This window comes from Trichosurus vulpecula, chromosome 1 (assembly GCF_011100635.1).
Source record: "Trichosurus vulpecula isolate mTriVul1 chromosome 1, mTriVul1.pri, whole genome shotgun sequence".
In the NCBI taxonomy this organism is placed as follows: domain Eukaryota; kingdom Metazoa; phylum Chordata; class Mammalia; order Diprotodontia; family Phalangeridae; genus Trichosurus; species Trichosurus vulpecula.
The window spans coordinates 489,873,152-489,894,024 of NC_050573.1; the positions used below are offsets into that span (position 1 = coordinate 489,873,152).

Here is a 20,873-nt window from a genome sequence, read left to right on the forward strand (position 1 = left end):
CCTTGGACTTCCCCTCAAGACCCTCCCCTAAACCCCTCCTCTAGTCACCCCAGACCACCCCTCAATCCCTCCTACAATCTTTGTGTATATAATCTCCATCTTGCCTCCATGAAGGTGCTCAGATTCAATCTAATCCAGTAGGTTGAATCTGGCCCGCTTGTGGAAACAGGCGTCACAAGGGGGGGGGATTTCTTAAGACAGCCCATTATGGTGAATCTCTAATAAACTTTATCTTTTCCCTTGGCTGAGAAGGCTTGAGTCGAATTCTTTCGGCAGGACCCGGTGCGTCAATATTTCGGGGTGTCGATCACCCCTCAACCTAAAACCTCTTCATTTTTATGGTGCGTTGGCCGGGAACGACTGCTAATCTCAAGTTCTTCTCCAGCCAGGACTGGAAGGTAAGCCTCTCCCTAACCCAAACCCTTTCTTGCTCTCCAAGCATTTTGGAAGTGCTTTTCGGGCCTGACTCCCCAGGTCCCCAGTAGGTCAGACAGCTGCTTGCTGTCTTGGACTCAGCCTGACTCTCTCAGTTCGGTCCAGTGGTTTATGTTCAAGGCCATGGACCTGGGCACACCTTCTGAAGCATAGAGGACAAGGACGGACGCCCTATCCGGAAGTGTGCCCCCAATTTTCCCAATTCTTTCAGCGCTAGGGGATGGGAAAATCTCAGGTACCTTTTTGTGTTTGTTTTTTTCCTGTCTTGCTTTGTTCCTTTTTGAGGCTTACTCCCAGATCCTCCTTGCAGAGGAAGGGACTTCCAGCCCCCTGGGCTTACAATGGGTCAAACCTCCTCAATCCCCAAAAATTCACCCTTAGGTTGTCTTTTACAAAATTGGAAAAAGTTTAAGTTCTCTAAAAAACTTAAAAAGAAAAAGCTGATATACCTTTGCAATACCGCTTGGCCACAATATCGCCTAGAAGGCCATGAAGAGTGGCCTTATTTTGGGACTTTACAATATAATACTCTTTTACAGTTAAATTTATATTGTCAGCGAGAAAGAAAATGGACAGAAATTCCTTACATAATGACCTTCGTGGAGCTCTCTCGGAACCCTGTTCTCACAAAAGATTGTAAGATGCTCATAGCTAGAGCTCCCCCACAAAGGGGCAATGAAGGTCAACAGGACATTTTGGATAACCCCTTCCTAATGGCCCCCAGGGCTTCAGTTCCAGCCCCTCCTCCTGCTCACCAACCTCCCCGGAGCACCCTTGTTCCCTGTGCTCCCCCTTCCGTAGCCATCCCCTCTTTCTCTTGGTTTCCTGTAGTGCAACCCTCCTCTTATCCTGCCTCCTTCACGGTCCAAGTCTCCTACCCTGCATCTCCTCCCATGGCCCCTACCCCCTTGGTGACCCCCGCTCAGGTCCCAGCCAAGGGTCTTGTTGCGGTGCCTCCCTCTGTGGCCCCTTCCCCCGAAGGGACCCCTACTCAGGTTCTGGCCTCACGGCCTGCCCCTATTTCAGGCCCTGCAGTATCTACCACCATGGGCCCTACCCCTGAGGCAACCCCTACTCAGATTACAGTCTCGGGCCCTGCCCCCAAGGCAGTACGTTCTCCCCTGGCCCCTCTCTCTGAGGTGGCTCCCACTCAGGTCTCTTTGGTATCTCCCTCTCTGACCCCTACCCCTCCTCAGGTACTAGCTGATCTCCCTTGCCAGGCAGATGCCCTGGCCTTGCAGTCTAATCTACCTCAGCCGGCAGCTCCCAACACCTCCCTCACCAGAAGCGGGACTTCTTATGTCGCTCCGCAAGCTCCAGGTCCCACAACGCCTTCAAGGCTTTTTCCCCTGAGAGAAATGCCTGCCTTCCCTGCTGGGACAAGGAGAGTGCATGTTCCATTCTCCATTTCAGATCTCCTTCAAATTAAAGAAAAACTGGGGAGATACTCGGAAGATCCCACTAAGTTTACTGAGGGTTTTAGGGATCTGTCCCTGCAATTTGAACTTTCTTGGTGTGATTTGCATATCCTTTTCTCTACCTATTGTACCACTGAGGAGAAGAGGAGAATATGGGAACAAGCCCAAAAATTTGGGGATCGTTTGGCTAGCAATAACCCCATAAAATATCCCCCAGGGACAGCTGCCGTTCCCACTAGTGACCCAGGATGGAATTATCAAAGGAGTGAGGACAGAGAAAAGAGAGACCATATGGTAATTTGCCTGTTAGAAGGCCTAAGAACTGCATTTCAAAAGCAAATAAATTTTCAAAAAATCAGGGAAGTTACTCAAGGAGAAAAGGAAAACCCTGCTCTTTTCCAGGCCCGGCTAGTGGAAGCTATTAAGAAGTATACAAATTTGGATCCCGATTCTGTTGAAGGGGCAGCAATACTTAACATGTATTTCATTAATCAGTCTGCCCCAGATATTAGGAGGAAACTGCAGAAATTGGCAATGGGACCCCAAACACCTCAGGTCCAGTTGCTGGAGACGGCCTTTGGAGTCTTCAACAACAGAGACCTAGTTGCAGCAGAGGAAAGAAAACGCAGGGAAAGAGCTAGAGACAGAGAACATGCTCAATTCTTGGCTGCTGCCATGGCCAGGAAGAGACCCAAGGAGCGCCCCTCCAGGGAGCCCCCTTGGAAGCCCACTGGCTTGGGCAGTGGGGAAACCTGCTTTCGATGCCACAAGGAGGGTCACTGGTCTAAGGAGTGCCCCTCTAGGGTGCCCCCCTGGAAGAAGCCTCCAGGATCCACACCTCCAGGACCATGCCCAGCATGTCCCCGAGGCTGGAAAAGTGGTAGAGCCTCCTCCCAGCACCCTGTCCTCCAGTCTTCTCAAGACTTGGAAGGAGGGGAAAGCCTGGGGCTTGGCAGTGCTCCCACTTTCTCCACCTCTCTCACGGAGCCCTGGGCAAAATCGAGGCAGAAGGTAAGGTTACCCACTTTATCACGGCTATGTTCTCTTGTTTTAACTAATTGCTCTGTCCCCACATGCCCCTCGACCCATCAGGTCATGGGCATCAAGGATCTGTTGTCTGAACACTCCTCCTCTGGCCCTGCCCCCTTGGGAAGGGACCTGAAGGTGAAATTGGGAAGCCAATTTTCTATAGTTAAACCTCATAACTCCCTTTTCCCTCTGTTTACCAGACCTCCCCATGTTCCCCCAGAGGCATGGGAGAAGGTTGAGCCAATTGTTTGGGATCAGGGAATTCCTGGGCAAGCTACTTCTGCCACCCCAGCCATAGTTCCCCTCCATAGCCTTCAATATCCAATTAAGCCCAAGGCTTGGGAGGGACTGCAACCATTAATTGGCACTCAAGGCCCCGACTCACTCCCTCTAAAGTGGGGCCCCTACCCAGCACAAGCTTTTGGGACTTTGAAAACTAAACTGACCACCACTCCAGCATTAGCTTTACCTAATCTAGAAAAACCTTTCACTCAATCTGCTGATGAAAGGAGAGGACAGGCTTTGGAAATCCTAACCCAGTCCTTAAGACCTGACCGAAAGCCCTGTTTTTCAAAACAATTAGATTCCAAGTTTGTCTCCTCCAGACTCCAAGCCATCAACTTCCAGATGACTGTGTACCCCTTGAACTGGACCCATCGAGACCCCTTGAACTGGACCCATCAAGTCAGCTCTACGTCCCTTGCCAGCAGGAAGCAGTTTCAGAAGCTGAGATCTTCGTCCCTGACCCCAAAAGAATTTGGGTCCTATTTGTTTGAGGGGGGAATGATGAGGGCCCAGTCTCTGGGAACCCCCTTGAATCTGGAATACAGTCTCTGGGAGCCCCCTTGAACTGTCCTTGAATCTTCCAACTGGATCTGGCCTTCCCCTAAGGCCACAAGCCTCGCATTATCATTAGGCCCACATCTCTACCTAGCCTCGCCCTTTGTTGTGCAGCCACTTCCCCACCCTTGATATATCGGTATCCATGCCTTCGGCTACTTCCCACCCTTAATCCCATCACCTCACCTTGCCCTCCTTGGACTTCCCCTCAAGACTCTCCCCTAAACCCCTCCTCTAGTCACCCCAGACCACCCCTCAATCCCTCCTACAATCTTTGTGTATATAATCTCCATCTTGCCTCCATGAAGGTGCTCAGATTCAATCTAATCCAGTAGGTTGAATCTGGCCCGCTTGTGGAAACAGGCGTCACAAGGGGGGGGGATTTCTTAAGACAGCCCATTATGGTGAATCTCTAATAAACTTTATCTTTTCCCTTGGCTGAGAAGGCTTGAGTCGAATTCTTTCGGCAGGACCCGGTGCGTCAATATTTCGGGGTGTCGATCACCCCTCAACCTAAAACCTCTTCATAACTAGGAATCATCATCATGAAGATGCTAATTGAAAAAAATTGATGAGATCATAAAGAAAGAAAAAGTAAGAAGAAAAAAAGAAAAGGACCTAGAACAGAGTTTTGGGGTACTAATACAGTTAGCAGTCATGACATAGATGAAAATCTCATAACGGAGATAGATAAGGAAAGGTGAGACAGGAAGGAAGAGGGCTGAGAGAAAGCAATGTCACAAAAACTCAGAGAGGAGAGAGTATCCAGGAAGGAGAGATCAATAGTGTCAGATGCTGTCAAGAGATCAAGAATGAGGAAAAGTGAGAAAAGGTCTTTAGATTTGGTTATTCAGACAACATTAGCAACTTTGGAGAAAGAATTTCAGTGGAATGATGATGGCAGAAGCCAGATTGCATAGGATTTAGGAAATAGTGACAGGAGAGGAATTGGAGTTAACTGATGTAGAGGTTGTTAAGAGTTTCATGAAGAAGAGGTGAAACGTAGGAGAACTAGTGGAGATGGTGGGCCCTAGGAATTATGCCATCATCCGCACTATGCCCTCTGCCCCTGATGTTCTTCATGCTGCTTCTGCTCATCATCCTCACTTTATTTCAGATCTACTGAGAACTGCAATATCTAAACTTTGGTTCACTTCTAGGTTCTTCTCTAATAAAAGGAATTTACAGAGTCCCTTTTGGGAAAGACTATTCAACATACAAAGTAGGAGTCAGATTAGGACACTATTTTCTGCCACCCAAGAAAAAGAAAAAAGAAAACCCTTTTAATAAATATATGTGATCAGACAAAACAAATTCCCATGTTGGCCATGTCAAAAAAATGTGTCTCATTCTATTTCCTCTAACACACACACCCACACACAATGTTTAAGTCACAAAAGCTCATAAATAGGCATTCACTTAAAACACAAAATAATAACTTAGCACAATCATCATTATCCCCAGTCTTTGTGAGACTGCCAACCTTTCTACTCTGATCTGTGAGACCTACACAACTCATGACTCCAGACCTCCTGTGAAGCCAGGCCATGACTTGGGCTTTCTCAGTCCTTTCAGCTGCAGCATCATCTTGGTGGTAATGCATCTTCTCTGATAAGTGAGAAAGTTGCAAAAAGTACCACTAGAGGGCAGCCAGCATTGACTTGGGAGCTCATGACCTCTTTAACTCAAGAGGTGTCCACCAAGGTGAGAAACATCCATCTCCCAGGACTGGTAACCTAGGCTCAGGGAAGGAAATGCAAAGCAGAAGAGGCAGCCAGGGATTTGAGGTCTAGTATCAGCCTCATGTAGGCAAACTCATGTTCCTGCTGCCATATGCTCAGCCTGTCCCTTCATCCACTTCCTGTAAGGCCAATGGAGAACTAGCAGAGTTCTGATAGACATGATCAAAAAAGTGGCAAGCTCCTCTTAAAGCCTCCTGAGCCAGCAGCTAGTCCTGGCTCAGTCACCAGTCTTCTGATACACTCCAGTCTTGGAGACCAAGAGGCAAATTAGAATTGCTCTGTCATGAAAGTCCTTTAGTAAGAGACTGAAGCACCGAAGAGTCCAAGAGTCAGAGTACATGCCCACCCCTGCGGTTTACACCTCCACTATATATATATGTGTGTTAGTAGTAGTAGTGAAATACAATACATTTTATAGATAGATAGATAGATAGATATAGTGTGTGTGTGTGTGTGTGTGTGTGTGTGTGTGTGTGTGTGTGTGTAAGCAAGTCAATAATTCAGTCAACAAATATTTATTAGGTAACTATTATAAGGCGGTTAGTTGACACCATGGATAGAGCACTGAGTTAGGAAGACCTGAGTTCAAATCCAGTCTCAAACACTTACTAGCTGTGTGACTCTCACCAAAACACCTCTGTCTGCTTAGTTACATCATCTATAAAATGGAAATGACACCACTTACCTCACAGGATTGTTATAAGAATAAAATGAGATATGTGTACTTAGCAGGAATACAAAGGAAAAATAAAATTAATGAGTCATCGTAGCTTGGCTATAGGAATTCAATACCAAAAGTTCATGCCATCCCAAATCTAGAATTGCAATGGAGAGGTTACATATTTTACCTATCCTCCTCCTTTCCCATACAGATGTCCTGAAAAATAATTTTCCCAATAGACTGACAACTCCAAGTGTATAGGTAAATTATAGAATAGATAACATAACCCTCTGTCATACCTAGTACAGTGTCTTACCCAAAGTAGATGCTCAGTAAACATTTGTTGAACAAATAGGAAAAATGTCTCCCTAGGAAACAGGAATAGGCATAAGAAGAAAGGTGATGAGTTCGGAATAGGAAAATGGATCTGGTTAATTATTCCTGAAACAAGATTCCAAAGGATGAGCTCTTAGTGTCAATCCAGAATTCACTAAAGCCAAAGTAAGCTTTGGAAATACAGACATCTGTATAGAAGATGTTGTATAGAATGAGAAAGCGGCTCACTTTTTTTTCACTGAAACTTTAGATGTCTATAAAAAAAGATAGGAACCATTATACTTGTACTTTCAGAAGTCCTCTTATCCTGGTTTCAAAAGAATACTGCCCCCCTACTTCAATTCCCTTTTTCATTTAAAAAAAAGCCTCTCCAGAAAAATGCTGAGATTACACAAAACAGGACATTCATCACTAGGGCAACCAGTGAATTCTATGAGAGCTAGAGAGAGCACAAAGGCTGTGCTTGAGGGTTTGCATAGACCTTGCTTCCATCTGGCAGCTCATATTTCAAAGTTTTGATTGAAATCATGGGAATTCTGACTTTTTCTGATAGTGAGAGGGATACTTATCTAGAGTTAGCAAAGAAGGAAGAAAGGAAGGGAGGAAGGGAGGGAGGAAGGAAGGAAGGAATGAAGGAAGGAAGGAAGGAAGAAAGGGAGGAAGGGAGGAAGGAAGGAAGGAAAGAAAGAAGGAAGGAAGGAAGGGAGGAAGGGAGGAAGGAAGGAAGGAAAGAAAGAAGGAAGGAAGGGAGGGAGGGAGTAAGGGAGGGAGGGAGGGAGGAAGGAAGGAAAGTAGGAAAGAAGGAAGGAAGGAAGGAAGGAAGGAAGGAAGGAAGGAAGGGAGGGAGGGAGGGAGGGAGGAAGGAAGGGAGGGAGGGAGGGAGGGAGGGAGGGAGGAAGGGAGGGAGGGAGGAAGGAAGGAAGGAAAGAAAGAAGGAAGGAAGGAAGGGAGGGAGGGAGGGAGGGAGGAAGGAAGGGAGGGAGGGAGGGAGGGAGGGAGGGAGGAAGGGAGGGAGGGAGGAAGGAAGGGAGGGAGGGAGGGAGGGAGGAAGGAAGAAAGGAGCTTCTCTGATTGAAGTCAACAGACTCATATTTCCTGGTATGACTTCACCAAGTAGATTTTCTCATTGATCAAGTACACAGAGCTCACTTAGTTTCCCAGAATGACCCAGAAAGGAGCTAAATTTGCACATTGAGAGGCATTACAGACCAAACACTTCCCTAACCTCTGCTGCTTACTCACTTTAATGCCCACTCATACACATATATATATACACACCCCTAGGACTTCTTAATTAACCAACTAATAAGCATTTTTAAAGTATCTACTACAAGTGCCACTATAAATATTCTTGTACATAAAGGTACTTTACTTCTGTCTTTGGCCTTCTTTGGGTAGATGCCTAACAGTGGTATCAATAGTCCAAAGGACATGCATTATACAGCAATTCTTGTGGCATACTTACAAATTGTTTTCCAAAATAATTAGACCAATTTACGTTTCCACCAACAATTGCTAATTGTACACCTATCATCTGACAGCTCCTCCAACAGCTACTCATTTCTTTTTTTAAATCCTCTTTGTCATTCTTTTTGGGTATGAGATAGAACCTCAGAGGTGTTTTAATTTACATTTCTCATATATTAGTGAGAGAGCGTTTTTCATATAATTTGCATTTCTTCTGTTTAAAACTGTCCCTTCGTGTCCTTTATCTTTTTGGAGAATTGTTCTTATTCTTATAGGTTTGTATCATTTTTCATAGAATTTAGATATTAAATATGTATCAGATAAATTTGCCGTGAAGATTTTTCCCAATTGTTTTCTAAACAAAAAAAAAATTGCGTAATTATCATAATCATACAAGCTTAGAGAAGGATTAAGAAAATGTACCTCTCTCCCTTCATTGCAGAGATGGGAAAGACAATGGATATGTAATATTGCATATGTTGCCAGATACAGTAATTGCGTTGGCTAATTTTGCTGAACTGCTTTTTTTCCCTTTTTCATTTTAAATCTTTGTTGCAAGGCTGTCACTGGCAAAAGGGAGGAGAAAGATATAATCAGAAATCAATGTAGCATCAATAAAAGAGGTTAAAATTTTAAAATAAGTGTGTAAGAAAAATATAAACAAAGAGTTTTGTAAGGTCAGTATTGACAAGGGTATTCTGGGAAGACTTCCAGGAAAAGATAGCATGTAAGTTGAATAGGCAGGATTTCAACAAGCCACATGGGACCTGGGAATGTGGATGTCTATACTCCAGACTCAGGTAACAGCACAAGCACAGACATAGAAACAGGAAAGAGTGTGTCATGTATAGGTGAGAGCAAATAGTTCACTTTTACTATAGCAAGGAGTACTTAGGGGGGGAATAGTGGTAGATGAGGCCAGAAAGGCGAAATCATGCCAAATTGTGGAGGCCTTGAACATCAGAGTTTGAACTTCAAAGTATAATGGAAAGGAAATTAGACTAGGAGTTAGGAAAACTTAACTCTAGAACTGGCTGTACTGCTGACTAGCATTGTAGCAATGGTTAAATAAGTGAATCTCTTTGGTCCTAGGTTTTCTCATCTAAAAATGAAGAGGAGAGGGTAGCAGTGTAGTTTAGTATGAAAAGCATGACCATGGAATTAGAAGACTAGTTTGAATCCAGGCTCTCATATTTATTCTTTAACTGCTCAAAGTCTCTATTTTCTCATCTATATTTGTGTTTGTGTTTGTCCTTTGTTCTTGAAGAGGACAATGACATCAGGGAAATGATGACATGACTTGCACTTGACTTTGATTTAAGTGAGGGAGGACTGTGCAAGGTCACCAGCCTCACTTTCTCCTCCAGAGCCATCTGGATTCAGTGACCCAGGATTCATCAGGACAACTGGAAATGGCCCAGGATGCAATGGGAGACCCTGGCCCTTTCAAGCTAAGGCCTTTTCAGGTTCTCACTTTGAGTGAGGTAATGCCCATTCAGTGAATAGACCTCTTTAAGAAGTTAATCAAGGGATGGCCGCTTTATGAAGGTAGAAACAGCAAGATATGACACAGTGGGGATAACAAGGCAATATGATATCAGAAGGAACATTCGACGTGTTATCAGAACCTGGATTTGAATCCCGATTTAGCTATTTACTACCTATGTGACCTTGGACAAATTATATCACTTTTCTGGACCTATGTTTTCTCATCTACAAAATGAAAGCTGGATTGGATGATCTTTAAGGTCATTTCAGCTTTATGAATCGATTAACTTTATTGTGTGGTCAGTAGAAAGCCATTAAAGGATTATAAGCAGAGCAGTAACGGGACTCAATCCATGTATTTAATTTGACATGCACTCATTCTATACTCACTAGGTACAAAGCACTGTGCTGGTAGGTAGGGTTTGGAAGGCACAAGATGGGAGAGAGTGGGGATGGGAAAACCAGTTAAAGGGTTATTGTAGTAATTCAGATGGGTACTAATGAGGGCCTATACTGTCTGAGTGGCCAACTGTAAAAGCAGGTAAAGAAAGATCATCAGACTTGAAAGTCAAGGCAAAAAGCAATGTTACTAACACCACCAAACCCAAACTGAGCACATTTAGGCCAAGTTCCCAGAAATTCAGGATGGCATTAATCATTGTTTGTATTTGCTGCCAGTTAACTTTGTCTAGCTACTTTGAGGCCAAGACATTGTCCCCGGAAATGCATTACCTTCCTTGAGATTTCATTTTCTGCTTTGCCAGTAAGAGAATTTGTGGCTTTGGTGTTCTTTTACAGAAGAACTTATCTAATTATGCCAAGACCTCTTTGCCTGCTCTGGGTTACTGGGCATAGACCCAGAAACTAAAGCTCATATTACCCTCAAACACAATCTCTTACTTTCTAAGACTGCTCAGAAGGGGATGTTTCTCTGTCGTTTGGGTCACAGCCATGATAAAGGATATCAGCAGGCAATGTTCAGCTGACTGTTCTCTCATAAACTCAGAAGCAATTTCAAAGACATTCTTTTATTGCCCGGCTGACCACTTGTGGCCTAAGACCAAAATAGAAAAGCTTTCTATCCCTTTTCCCTGCCACAAGCCTCCATTTTGATTTCCACTGAGTCTGACTTCATTCCATTCAATTCATTCCCATCAGAAAGTCAGTTTTTTTTTTTCTTTTAAAAGTTTCTCAAAAATAAGCCCTAGCCTGCCTTGACTTTAGCAGAAAGAGAGCGGGACTGAAGTAGCTTCCTCTACCAAGGCAGACTGTCAATTTTTCTGCAAGTTATGGTGTTAGAGGAGTACCTAGGCAAAAACTTTCCCAAGGGTCACATGGTTGTTTAATGCCACAATATCATGTTAGACAGGGTGTGTAGTGGTTAGACAGTAAGCCTCACAATGAAGAAGGCCCGGGCTTGAGTCCTGCCTCTGTCACTTACTAACTGGTAACTAGGTGCCCCCAGACAATTTATTTGATCTCTCAGTGTCCCAAATGACCTGGCAAGACTGAATTGCAGAAAGGTTGCTGATCTGCCTTGGCGAAGAGAGTTTCCTCGTTGGGAGGAAACTCGGGAAACTAAAGGAATGAAATCATTAACTGAGACCAAAATAGTAATGATAATAATAATAACAACAGATTAGATGGCACAAAGTGAAACATTTGTTGCAGTGAGATTTTATGAAAGATTTAAGGCTAAGTAGATTTAGCACCCCCTCTCTGGGTTACTCCCCCAACTTAGACTCATGGGATAAGACCCACAGAAAGCAGCTGCTATTCCCAATACTTCTAAAATTAGCTCACAAGGCAGATTTCAGAAAAGCCTGGAAAGACTTAATGTGAACTGATGCTGAGTGAAGTGAGCAGAACCAGGAGAACACTGTACACAGCAACAGCAACATTGTGCGATGACCACTTTTGATAGACCTAGCTCTTCTCAGCAATGATCTAAAACAATTCCGAAAGACTCATGATGGAAAATGCTATCCACATCCAGAGAAAGAACTATGGAGTCTGAATGCAGATCTAAGCATAATATTTTCTCTATTATCTTATTTTGTTTTCTCTTTTTCATGGTTTTTCCTTTTTGTTCTGATTCTTCTCTCACAACATGACTAATGTGGAAATATGTTTAATATGATTGTACATGTATAGCTTATATCAGATTGCATTTCATCTTGGGGAGGGGGAAAAATTTAGAACTCAAAATATTATAAAATGAATGTTGAAAACTAAAAATTAATTAATTTTTAGAAAATAAAAAACAAAATTAGCTCGCAAACCCACCAATGTGTTTCCCATTAACAGTCATCCAGTAGACACAATTAATTCATAGCAAAGATTTTTTTAATTCATTTTAAACAAATACTAAAACATAAATATATAATAAGAAAAAGAAACATTGTAAACAAATATAAGATAAGAAAAGAAGCAAATATGTCATGTGCACATCAGAACATAGGACAGGATTCAGAATATATAGCAATAACTTATCATTTCAAGAAAGCCTATATATTCAATATTCATTATGTTGAAAGCTGTTCATCATTTCTTTGCTTCCTTGTGGGTTTTCTTTTGTTCTCTGCTGTACACTTTTTACTTTGTTCTTTTTCCCCCCTTCCCCTCCCCTACCCATCACCCCATGGCTACAATTAAACATGAGCATATTCATATATAGGTAGTGAAATATACATACACGTATATACATATGTACATACATACTTACATATATAAACATATACTTTCCCTGAGAGATGCCACTCCTAATCTTGTTTTTATGTTTGTGTTTGTATCTCTTTTTTGCTATCTTTCCTAACTCCTCTTCTTTACTTCTGCCTGCTACCTTGCCCTCCTATTACTTAACCTACCCCCACTCTAGCAATCTCTCCCTTATCCTCCCATTCCCCTAAATTTAAACACCCTTTTGTACACCCCTTGGACCTATTCCATCCCCCTCCCTTCTAAAGATTCCTCCTTTATCCTTTCCCCCTCCCTATCCCCTTAGAGTTTTATTTCTTTGTAAATTTAGAAGACTTTTATACTCTTCTGGATGTATATGTATTTTCCCCTCTTAAACCCATTCCTGATGAAAATAGGTTTCCCTACCCCCTCCCCCATCTAATTCTTCTGTATTGGTTCTTCCTCTTGTACCTCATTTGCATAAGGTAACTATTCTTTTAGCTGTTCTTGAACAGTTTTACATTTTGAAGTCCTATCATACTCAGGTCCACCCCAACCTTTCTTATAAGCTACCTAATTACTAGGAACAATCTTAGACATAGGTGTTACATCTTCCACACGTAAAAAGTAAACATTCTATCCTTATTTAGTACCTTATATTTCTCTTGGCTCTTGCATGTCAAATCTTCTTTTGAGTTCAGGGTGTTTGTTTTTTTTTTTTTTGACAGAGTCCTGAAAGTTGATCGAATATCCATTTTTTTCCTATTCAGAATTACGCTTAGCATTGCTGGGTATGACATTTTCGGTTGGAGGCCCAGTTCCTTTGCTCTTTGATATATAGTGTTCCAAGACCTGTAATCTTTTAGTGTCACCAGTGCTAGGTCTTGTGTGATTCTAATTGTGGTACCATCGTATGTAATTTTGTTGTTGTTGTTGCTTGTAATATTTTGTCCTTGATCTGGGTGTTTTGGTATTTAACTGTAATATTCCTGTGAGCTTTCCTTGTAGGATCTCTTTCAGGTGGTGATCAGTGAGTCTTTTCTATTTCTATTCTCCCCTCTTGTTCTAATGCTGCAGGACAATTTTCTTTAATTATTTCTTGTATTGTTGTATCAAGATTCTTTTTTTGATCAGAACTTTCAGTTAATCCAATTATTCTTATGTATTTTTGATCTGTTCTCTAGACCCATTGTTTTTCTTATGAGATGTTTCACATTCTCTTCTATTTTTTCATTTTTTATCTTTTTTTATTTTTTCATCTCTTATAATTTTGCTAGCTGCCCCTTTGCCCAATTCTGATTTTCAAGGAGTCATTTTCTTCCTTAAGATTCTGGATCTCCTTTTCTAATTGGTTGACTTTCTTGTCATAATCTTCTTGTTTTTCTTGTATTATTCTTATTTTTCTTTTTAATTTTCTCTCAATCTCTCTCATTTGATTTTTAAAGTTGTTTTTAAGTTCTGCAATGAATTCTCTTTGGGCAGGTGACCATTTGACTTTACTCTTTGGGATAGAAGAGGGTTTCTTTGCTTCAGTGTCCTCCTCTGAAGACGAAGCCCAATTTTCTCTATTTTCGTAGTAGCTCTCTATGGTTGGATTCTTTATCCTTTGCCTGTGCTTTTGTGTGTGTGTGTGCATGTGCATGTGCATAATAATTTAGTTTTTATAATCACCTCTAGTCCTGGGGTATGAGGGATGGTGCTTCTGGCCTCTGATCCTCTTCAATTCTCCTCTCTGACCTTGAACTCAAGCCCAGACCTCCAGCCTCCTGTAAGTGCCCACAGCCAGCAGCATCCCCACCCTACTGCTTCTGCACTCACCCTGTAGTGTGCTGATTCCTCCTCAGCCCTGCTACTCTCTGAAGTGCAGCTAGGTCTGGCATTCCTTGTCAACAGAGGTTCCCTTGATCTTCCCCAGGTCAGATGCCCAACTCCCCTCACTGTGTGTGGGGGGGGGGGGAGGGTAGAGGGAGGGTAAAAGTTTCTGTTGGGACAAAGGCAGTCTCCCAACCCAGCTAACCCCAGGGTGTGCCCCTAGTTGTTTAAGCAGCTTGCCACTTGTTAAAGTGGACCCTAGCCTGGAGGTGTTTACTCTTCACAGGGAGGAAATCTCATACTGGGATTTTTCTTCAAGTCTTCTCTGATTGTCCCAAGAGGACTCCTGTTCTGCCCCTACTCTTATTTGCTTTGACCACTCTATGTTCCCCCAGAGGTGCTATTTTATCTCTTTTGTGGAGGAAAATCTTGAGGGCTTGACATTTACTCTGCAATCTTCCCAGAATTCTCTCCTCATAGCAAAGATATTTACTAAGATAGCATAACATAAGTAGTAGCTGCAAAACATCTCTCCTACCTCCCTCCTAGAGACAGGGGCACACTCTCACAAATTCATACAGCAGTTATAGGAAGAGTGGACACAAACTATAATGGTTGTAAGGCAGATATGTAGGAAATGTGGTCAAGGTAACACACCTCTGGAACTGTAGGACCTCAGTGTTCTCTGTCTCTTTATGGAGTGCTCAGGAAACTTCCCAGTGGGTGAAGCATCACTGCTGAGAAGGTGAACCTCAAGGTCTGCTACTCTCGATAGCTTGATTCTACATTTCCATGTCTACTTTGCCTGTGACTTTATGGTTGATTCTCTTCTCTGCTTCCTCCCAGTCACTCAGATTGCCACTCAGTGTGTTATATATGTGTCTGCATGTGTGTATATGTGTCTATTTATGTGTGCACATGTATAATTGAAAAATGTGCGCGTGTGTTCCATCAGATGTATCTCCAACATGCCCCAAACTTTCTTGAACTTAATTCCCAAACTGGTGAACAGAATGCTTCCTACTGGCAAGTACCTCTGATGCTAGTCAGTACAGCTGATAAGGGAGGGAAGGACAGAGAAATTTACTCCTTTCCACCTGCTGCCCTCTGGTATAGGCAATGGGATCGTACTCTATGAAACTGCTCCCCGATCAAAGTCTCCAATTACGCCAACTGTTGGCATTACTGACAGGCTCAACTTCTTAAAATCCACTCCTAAGCTCCCCTTCTGATTCAGGGAAAGGTATTCATACTTTGTAAAAGGATAACATGGTATAAATACCTTGTTAATGCATTAACATCTTATTTATCAACTGAAAGAAACCAGTTTAGGTGAGGCACTAACTCTCTTTTCACTGAACAGAAATAACTCTCATACATTCACCCTAAATCACAGGTAGAAGGTTGTATGCTCTCTCAATTTGCCTCAGTAATGATTCATGGAAAGTGCTTTACTGAAACCTCTGAGATTCTGAAATAATCTCTTACATTACGGGTTGTGAGATCATTAATATCATCGATAACAGCAGCAGCAGCATAATAGCTCCAGCTTTACTTCCATGTGGTCTCACTCAAACAATGGTTTCGTTTTGTATGCATGCTTTTTCTCTTTTTCTTTTTTTTACCATGAACCATTGCAGAACCTAATCTAGATGGTGCCAAAGATTATCCTCAGATCGAATGTGAAACAGAGTGAAGATCTACCATACTTTTTCATCATGCAGAATTTGAGTCTATGTGGTCTAGAGGAAAGAACACTGGCCTCGAAATCAGAGAATCTGAATTCAAATCCTGTCTTTGTCATGTATTATCTATATAAAAATAATAATAGCAGATAATAAAAAAACACCTACTATGTACCAAGCACTATGCTTACTGCTGTGAGGTTGATGCTATTGGTTACCCCATTTTATAGTTAAGGTAACTGAGGAAACCCTCTTTAAGGAAACCCTCTTTTGTAGACAGCCACAGATCCATGAAAGATTGTATTTTTATTACTATTTTAAACAAGTGATTACACTTTGTCGGCACAGTGAGTGAAGGCTTACACACATCCTTCTATGCTGCTGGAATTTTTTGTGCATCATTTAAGACATTTTGTATGTTCTTCTTATTTGTATATACCATCTATTCTTAAATAATGTTTGTTTGTCAAGAGAACTGTGAGATGCACACTATGTGGATACTGTCAAAAAACTATGTAAAAAACCCCAAACTTCTTAACCTCCACATAGAGGTTAAGTGATTTGCCCAAGGTCTGAGGCTGGATTATGAACTCAAGTCTTCCTGACTCCAGGCCTAGCCATCTTTCCACTGTGCCATGTAGCTGCCACTACAGTTATGTGACTTTAGGTAGGTCACTTAACCTCTCTAGGCCTCTCTGATTTGAGGGGATTGGACAAGATGGCCACAGAGTTCCTTCCAGCTCAAATTCTACAATCCTATGATCTTCAGTAACTTAATGTATCTGGGTCTCAATTTCTTTGTCTGTAAAATGAAGATATTGGACCAGATGATCACTATGCTTCCACTTCTAAATTAATGGTCCTGTAAGTCTTTGCATAACAATGACAGAACATAACAATCTCTCCTGGATTTTATTCCTACTTTGTCCCTTTTCCTTACCCCGTATTCCGGGGCTTTTCCACTTCATCCCCCCTCAACCAAAGCAGATCCATGAACAAGGGCCTTGTTTTAAGCATCTATGCCAGAGAAAAGGATGATGATACCCTTCAGTTTACAAGCACAGGAGACAAATTTGATAAGCTTGTATCTGGAAAATTTAGAGAACTTTTGGCCCTATCTGGGCCTTCATGGAAGGAGGCAAAACACATATATTTTATGGTCTTCATCAGGACTTCCCCAGTATGGTTGCAGCTGCCCTGGCTAAAAAGACATCTGGAATGGATGAACTGAAAAACTGGAACGAAGGCAAAGAAAACATCTGAGTCGCTGTTGCAGCTGCACGCAGGCAAATTCAGGACCTGGAAATTACTTCCGTGGAAGTGGATCCCTGTGGAGATACTCAAGCTGCTACAGAAGGAGCTGTTCTTGGTCTCTGTGAATTTCATGAGCTAAAGCAAAAAAAGAAGACTGAAGTTTCCGCTCAACTCTACGGGAGTGGTTATGAGGAAGCTCGGCAGAAAGAAGTTGTGTTTGCTAAAGGGCAGAATCTAGCCTGACACTTGATGGAAGCACCAGCCAACAAAATGACTGACCAAATTTGCAGAAGTCATTGAGCAGAAGCTCAGAAGTGTAAGTAACAACACAACAGTCCACGTAAGGATCAAATCTTGGATTGAGGATCAAGCAATGGGAGTCTTCGTAAGTATGACAAAAAGGGTCCAATGAACCACCAGTTTTCTTAGAAATCCATTATACAGGCAGTCCAAATTCAGATGACTCACCATTGGCGTTTGTTGGAAAAGGAATTACCTTTGATAGTGCTGGCATCTCAATCAAACCTTCTGCAAACATGGATCTTATGAGAGCTGACATGGGAGAGGCAGCCACTATATGTTCAACCATCATCACAACAGCAACTCTAAACTTACCATTTAATCCTATTGGTTTGGCTCCACTTTGTGAAAATGTGCCCAGTGGGAAGGCAAACAAACCAGGAGACGTTGTCAGGGCAAAGAATGGAAAAAGGATACAGGTTGATAATACAGATGCAGAGGGGAAGCTCATATTAGCTGATACTTTCTGTTATGCCCACACATTTAATCCAAAGGTTACAATAAATGCTGCAACATTAACGAGAGCCATGGACATAGCTTTGCGGACAGGTGCCACTGGAGTTTTTACCAATTCAACCTGGCTGTGGACTAAACTCTTTCAGGTAAGCACTGAAACGGGAGACCTCTCTTTGAACATTATATAAAACAAATTGTAGATTGTCAACGTGCTGATATTAATAATCTTGGGAAATACTGATCTGGGGGAGCTTGTACAACTACAGCATTCCTGAAGGAATTTGTAACCCATTCTAAATGGGTTCACTGGATATAGCAGGAGTGATGACAAATAAAGATGAGGTTCCATATCTGAAGGAAGGAATGACAGGAAGGCCTACAAGGACCTTGACAGAGTTTCTATTTCAAATGAGTAAAGACAAAGAAAATTCTCAATGAAGTATTGATCTTAAAATTCTTTTGTTTCATCTTAAATTGGATAGTTTGGTTAAAACCATGTTTTAATAATGGCTTCCTAAGCCTGGAATAAAATGAAACACATTTTGCCAGGATCATGAATACAACCATTTTACTTTACACAAATATTCAGTGATGAAAAAGAAATCTTATATAGTACCTGACAACAGATCTTTAAAAGATGTTTATAAATTAATGTTGTTTTTTAAAAGCCATAATAACCTTCCAATTTATGTAACTGAATTAAGAGGTAAAATGCTAATTCTTTTAGATTTTCTACAAGAAACCATGAACAAAATTATTATTCACTGTTCTTAAGCAATAAACTCACCTTTGTTTGCTTTCTGGAAAAAAAAGAAATATAATATTTCCATAGGATAAGAATGCGTTCTCATAACATTATAAGGAATGCTCCATACAGGATTAATCACCAGTGCTTGACAAGTAGTAATAGACATCAGCCCTCTATTCCTAAATGCAGTTTCTGATGCTGGCATTATATTATTATTCCTACTTATCTCAAGTCTTAGTTGTATAATTAAAATCAGGGCAACAAGATTTCCTAAGGCTTTCCTGTCAGCATTCTCCTCAAAAGTTACATTTCTTTATTTCTAGAGCCAAGAGTTAATTGAAAATCCTACTACTTTTCTCTTATTTAACCTGAAATAATAACATACTTTAGACCAGAGTTATCCAGTTGGGAATCAAGGCTTCTTTCCCCTTGTTGACTGTGGCCTGACCCTAAGAGGTGTGTGATAAACAAATTGGAAGATTGGTGAGAAGATCAGTCACATCCCTTCCTTGCCATAATAGTCAATTGTGAGACTTCTCTCCAAAAAACCCACACCTATAGTTAGTTATTCCCCAATACTACCCTGATCTGTCTTCTCCCTTTGCTGTTCAAGCTCCCAACCTCTCACCTTTCTGAGCCACGTATAAGCTCCTCAGGTCAGTTATAACCTTACAGGGACACAGGCACCCACAATATGAACTTCCCAGGAACCATTAGGAAAACCTCCCCAGCCCTTTAAGCATTTCTACTTTCTACTACCCTCCATCACCTCAAGGCTGAGGCAGGTGAAGGCTCTAGGATATGCCTAGTGAAAAAGAGCCCTGACTCCCTCCTTTCACTTTGGATGGGGCAGGGTGACATAGGATAAGCAAGTATGGATAGGCTGTGTCTGCATTGCTGAAATCACGACCTTATTATTTCCTCCAAATTCAACTCTCTTCTAAATTTTCTTATCACTATGAAAATCATCACCATCTTTCTAATCACCCAACATCACAACCTCTGGGTGACCTTCAACTTCTCCCTCACCCTTTATACCCAATCAGTTGCCAAATTTTGTCATTTGTACTTCCACAACATCTCTTCCACCTGTCTCCTTCTCCCTACTCATGTAACCACCACCTTCGTCACCTTTCACTTGAACTATGGCAGTAGAGTCTTGCTCATTGATCTCCCTGCTTCAAGTTCTAACACATCTTCCATTCATCTGCCAAAGAGATCTTCCTAAAGTACAGATATGACAATATCATCCACTCCTTCACTCCACAAACACTCATGGTTCCCTATCACCTCCAGGATTGATTATAAAATCCCATTTGGAATTAATAGCCCCTTGTGACCTGCTCCTTCCTATCTTTTCAGTCTTCTGTTTGATTCTCCTCCACATCCTACAATTCAACCACACTGGCCTACTTGATGCTCCTCAAATATAATGTTCGTCATCTGACTCTATTCATTTGCACAGGCTGTCTGTCGGGCCTGAAATGCTGTCCTCCCTCATGTCCAACTCCTAGCTTCTCTGGCTCCCTTTAAGACTCAGCTCAGATTTTACATTCTACAGTAGACCTTTCCTTCTTTTCTATCTCCCACCCCTGCAGCTGCTGGTGCCTTCACTCTGAGATTATCTCCCATATCTCTATGAGTCATATATCTTGTATGTACATATTTGTTGTTTATGTTGTTTCCCCCTTTAGAATGTAAGCTCCTTGAGGGAATAACCATTTTTTTTGCCATTCTTTGTATCCCTAACACTTAGCACAATGCCTAGCACATAGTAAGCACTTAATTAATATTTATTGACTGACTTTACAATCATTGAATTTTCTATCCAGTCAGGTATTGATATCATCACCATCATCATCATCATCATTTTCAAAAATGTATTATGGATCCATAATGTGCATAAGAGTAGACATAGTATTAAACTTCAAGTATCTGTTAAGTTTCTACCAGGTACCGTATATACTAAGACAAAAACGAAACCATCTCTGGCTTAAGAACATTTTTTAGAAGGAGACAATACAGACACATAAAAATAAATATAAAATATATGTAAAATAAATACAAGCTATTTTGGTGAGACACTAACTGCTAAAACAACCAAGAAAATCTTCAAGTAGGTGATGGTGCTTGAGCTGACCTTCATGGGAAATTAGGAATTTGAAGGAGCAGAGGTTGAGAAGGAGGATATTCCAAGAAGGGGGACAACCTATACACAGGCCCAGAAATAGGGAAATTAACATTGGTATAGAACCTATTGTGAGGCAGGCACTGTACTGAATGAAACAGAATGCTGTGTGTAAGGAACAACAAAGAAGTGAGTTTGTCTATCTATGCCATAAAGTGAGTAAGGGGAATAATATGTAATAACCCTAGAATGGTTGGCTGGAGCTAGAGTCCCAAGGCTTCTTAAACTTTTTCCACTCGTAACCCCTTCAATACTTCTTAAACTGTGGGTCACGACCCCATATGGGGTCATGACCCACAGTTTAAGAAGTGCTGACTCGACTATGAAGAGTTTTA

At 41.8% G+C, this 20,873-nt stretch overlaps 1 pseudogene; it reads left to right on the top strand.

Annotated features, from left to right (window-relative positions):
* Positions 1-5,393: 5,393 nt before the first annotated feature.
* Positions 5,394-18,040, top strand: LOC118840410 (annotated as a pseudogene).
* The last annotated feature ends 2,833 nt before the right edge of the window (positions 18,041-20,873 follow it).